We start from the raw sequence: 4,968 nt of genomic DNA, 5'->3' as shown, positions 1-4,968 counted from the left end.
GAAAAAAAATTTTTTTTTTCTATTAAAGTGGTTTTTAAATCATTCTCCATCTTGGCTGTTTTACCTGGAAGTACTCCAGGGTGTTAACAATAATCTTAAAATACAGATTATCAGAAAAAACACAACTTCCTGATTTATAGTATTTGTTCCAGAGAACTTGATATATTTGTACCACTCATTTGGCTCATTATGTACTGTAGTATTTACAGGTTTTTTTGGCTGCAGAAGAGGGAGGGAATATTTCTGGTGCCTTTGCAACTTTGTTTATAAACTACATGATCAGCCTCTGGAAAGAAGCAACTCAGATCTTTCAATATCTGTGTGCTTTAAAGAAGGTCCTGTAACTAATAGGCATTCAATCCTTTGATTTTGAAAAAATAATCTCTAGTGATGAACTTTGCTAAATTTAGTGTTCTCTTTTCACTTCTTATATTATTTGATCTCTTGGCAGTATTGACACTGTTGACCACTTTCTCCTCCTGGAAACTCTTCCTTTGGTCTCTCTCACAGTGTACTCTGCAGATTTTCTAATTCGCTCCACTTCTCAACCTTCCTTGTGATTTCTCTTTAACGTTGGTTTTCCATGGGGCTCTTTCTAATGCCTGATCCCCTTCTCCTTCCATGTCATCCTGTCATCACCTCCTATAATCAGATTTTAGCAGTTTGTGAGTGCTAAAAAATGGTTCAGCTTTCTTTTCCTTGGAAGAGAGATGGTGGGAAGAAGAAAATTGAGGAGATTTGAGAGATATTTAGGAAGTGGAGTTGAATGAACTTAGGGATGTACTGGATTCTGTTGTGGGAACAGGGGAAGGAAGAGGGAGGAGCAGTTGGTAAACGGGCACTACCAGCAGGGTGGTAGGTGTACAGTGGGGAGGAAGAGTATGAGATAAGAGTATGAGATGCACACTTTAGTTCCCATCACAGCACTTCCCATCCTCATTGTAATCACCTGGCTCCCTGCACGTGCCTTGCAGTAGACCTTCCCTGCAAGGACTTACCATGGGTCCTCTGTGCTCGTGGTTGTAGCCCCTTTCCTTGCAGAGCACACATTATGGCATATTTAAAAAATCTTATTTATTATTATTATTTTTAATCACACTGTATTATCTTTAACTGAGTATAATTCCAATCATGTCTTCCTAGACATGTCACCTAGAGACCATTTTACCCATTGTTCTATTTGCTCACCAGTCCCTTGTCTCTCTACATACCAGTGGTGAGGCAGATACCCTTTCCGCAAGGAAGAGCAATCCATGGTTTGTTGCCTTTGCCAATAACAAAAATGTTAGAGAGCCGAGTGGCAAAGCTGTTACCATTGGCATTCTTCATCTGAACTACATCAAAAGAACCAGTGTGTGTGTCTATCTCTCTATTGGTGATCAGACCAGTTCTTCCCTGGTTAGCACCTCTGGTCATCACACACAGATTTCCAGGGTCAAACTTGCTGAAATCAGTAAACTTTTCAGCCCCCAAATTAATCTGAGTGGTGTCATTCACCTTGATGAGGGGATAGTAGATGGTGTGAGCACTATGGGCCACCAGATAAGGGATTCCTTTTGTTCCCCACAAAGATCTTCCTTGTTCTGCAAAACTTATACTTGGCCTCTCGGGTATAATCCAATGAACAGCAAAGCAACACTTGGTATCAGAGATCAGACAGATATTCTCCCCAGTCTTGCCAATGCCGATGACATCCATCAGTAGGGTAAGTTCTATCAGTTTGGACCTTGTCATCAATCTTAATAAACGTTGCATACAGGTCTTTACTTCATCTCCTGTCAGGCCATCCTTAAGTCTTTTCCTTAGGAAAATGATGAGGAGGGACAGTCTTTCAGCTTAGGGGGACCAGTAGATGAATAAGAGACAAACACACTGGTCAGTCTATGTGGCAGCCAATGCTTTGGAGCTGCTACACTCTTCAGACGCTTCTTGGGACCAAGAGCCATGGCCGTGCTGGGCACGAGAAGAGGATTGCCTCCTTCTAGTACATTAGGAAAGAGAGCTAAAAATATCTTTTTAGAAAAAGGTTTGATAGGGACTGTTTAAGATTGTTCAGGGAGGACTGTGCTATCATATCTTGCTGCATACAACTGGTGTTATAAAACAGAAGAAAAAAAAGACAAACACTGGAATTTCAAAATCTATTATGGCATTAACAGAACATCAGAAAAATGACACAACACACTGGATCCAATCAGTGAAGTGGTATTTACTGAGTATCTATTGTGGACAAGGCTCTGAGTTAGGGCCTTTGGGTAATCATATAGGCTTTGCTCGCCAAGGGCTTGCTCAGGGGAGGCCTGGCTTATACCTGCTGTCCCAAGTGAATTAACAGTTCTCTCTTATGCACTAACGTGTTCTCATCTGGACAGTGTATTAACAGATCACACTATCCCTGGGGGATATGAATAGTTCTGATTCAAATAAAAAAAAGGGGATTGTTTTTGATATTGGGTTAGATGGGGGTCAGAGAGTCAACAGCCAGACATGGGGGGGATTTAGGGCTGTCATGAAGAAATTCATTCAGGAAAATTATCAGGAGAAACAAGCAAACAGACCTCAAATTCCCAAACAGAGTCAAGAAATCTCTAGAAGGAAGATTTGGGGCAGATTTTGACAGGAGTCTAAAATGCCCTCATTTTCCAGATGTTGCCATCCCTTCTTGGTTTGAAATTTCCACTGTAAGAGTTATTCCCTGGGTTTCTACATAAAAGCAGTGGGGGAAGGCACAGACTCTTAGCTTTAAAATTCCATTATAAAAGAAAAGTATGGCCAGAGAAGGACTGAGACCTCCCCTCCCATTCCTGGAAAGCCTTTCCTCTTTGGAGGATGAGCAACACTACCAAGTTTGGAGACTGCTTGGTTTTCCCCTGGGCAGGGAACAGGGAAAACAAGAAGGCATAGATCCTGGGGGAAGCTTGATCAAAACTAAGGATTGCCAGGACCCAGTGTGAGCCTTGAAAGGGCAGGGGAGTTCGGGACATTGTAACTGGAAGGAGGTGGTCATGGGAGGGAAACCAGAATGAAATCAAGTGTAATGATTTGGAGGACTTTTTGCCCATGAGAATTCAAGGAGCTGGCCTTCATGATCATGATGAAAACAAAGACAGTAGCACACACTGTGATGAACGAGGTGTCAAACCAGAAGCAGAGGAGTGCTGGACTGGCTGTTGGGAGTGGGAAATCAAGGGAGGGAGAGAGGTGCTTAAAGAGAGTTTTTAGGATCTTTTACTGTGTATGGTTTATAAAAAGTCTTTTCCTGTTCTATAGGAGTTGCATAGGCTTTACCAGCTTCACCCAGTAGTGGGGACTCTGGCAATGGTCTGGGGACCTCCATGTATGCCAAGCACATATTTGACAGAATAAAGACTGAGATATAATTAATAAAGCACAAATGAGGGGAAAAAAAGCATTACCGAGGTCACAATGACTTCTTGTTATATATATATATCCTCATCAATAGATAATTTAAAGAAAGAACTATTTTTGTGTGGGAGTGTGAGGACAAATCTTGGAAGGCTTCAGAAGCAGGAAGGTGACAAACACAGGTCTAGGGCCATCTTCAATTCTTTACTCATCCTCCTCTTCACTGCCTTATTCATCAACATACAGTGTTGAACTTTCCAATAGAAATGGTGTACAGTTTTTGCTTTTAATAAAAACCTGGAGGTTATTTCTGACATAAGAATTTGATATTTCCTTGATTTTTCTCTTGGAAGATGAGATAAAAAAAAGGAGGCAGGTACATGTTTAAAGCATGTCTTGGATGTTTTCTTTGACTATGATAATGTTAAAAATAAAGATGCTTGAAACAAAATGAACTTCTCTCCAAATGGACCGTTTGTTTCTGTGGTGATTAATTAATAGCATCGTGTTCTGGCACGTAATTCTTATGTTCCTCCTCATAGCAACCCTCTTCTCTCTGCTCTGGTCCAGCCACGCTTGCTGCAGTAGGGATTACTCTTGCTATACTTTCTGCTCAGGGTGAATGTTTGAGGATTGTAGTATTGTGTGCCATGTGCATGCATATTTCGGTTCCAGCTTCTTTCACTTAACGTAGTGAGTGTTCATTTTCCCACATCATTCAATTTTCACTTAAAATTACTGTTTTCCCAGATTCCCATATGTATATTCTATAATTCACTTAACTCGTTTGTGGGTAATTTCTAGATTTTTATCATTAGAAATAATATTGTGGTCTCCAGTGTTGTGGAGGCATGTTACCCGCCCCTTTCCCCGAGTTGTTCTTTTGCGAGGGGGTAGTCTGATGTCCTCTGGGCCCCACATTTTGGCACTCTGAGCGATACACTCTGGAAGAGCTCAGGAGTTGAGCCTAAGGCCTAGGTCTAATCACAGGATTCCCTTGGCCACAGCAACTGGCTCAGCCATGGATCTGTGATCCAAACAGAGTCAGCTAGATGCGGTAAGTCTTGGGCTGAGACTTCTGAGTGACTCATACTTTTTCCTCAAAGGATTTACAAATGAGAGTCCACAAAAGAGATACTGGTGAGGCCATCTTGCCATCACCTCAGAATGACACCCAGGAGGAAAGCAGGGTGGAACCAAAAGACAGAAACAACAGAAAACAACAACAAACAACAAACAAAACCGGAGTTTTGACAAGGTCGGTTAAACTCTGACTTCAGCCTGTTCTGCATCCGGACTTTTTTGTTTGTTGAACCAAGAAATCCTATAGCTATACTGCTCCCCCCATTACACACACACACACACACCCTTATTTTTAGATTAGTTTGCATTGAGAGCTTCGTCTCTCGATGAGAGAGCCCTGTTGTCACCTTTTTGTTTGCATGTTGTTGACTTCACAGCAGAATATGTCTTTTGGATGATAGGACCTAACATGTTTTCAGTGTCCACCTTGTGTCAGGCATCATGTTAAAGACCTTCATTGTCATATTGAGGCCTTACAAGAGTCACTGAAGGTACTACTATTACAGTCTTCATTTTACA

The 4,968-nt window shown here is 41.5% G+C and overlaps 1 pseudogene; it reads right to left on the bottom strand.

The window, feature by feature from the left end:
- Window positions 1–1,164: 1,164 nt before the first annotated feature.
- On the bottom strand, window positions 1,165–1,946 carry LOC116863168 (annotated as a pseudogene).
- Window positions 1,947–4,968: the final 3,022 nt, after the last annotated feature.

This window comes from Lontra canadensis, unplaced genomic scaffold, assembly GCF_010015895.1.
Source record: "Lontra canadensis isolate GAN:19392208 unplaced genomic scaffold, GSC_riverotter_1.0 scaffold638, whole genome shotgun sequence".
NCBI lineage: Eukaryota > Metazoa > Chordata > Mammalia > Carnivora > Mustelidae > Lontra > Lontra canadensis.
The sequence above is the reverse complement of the archived record's forward strand: the minus strand, read 5'-3'. Positions and strand labels throughout refer to the sequence as shown.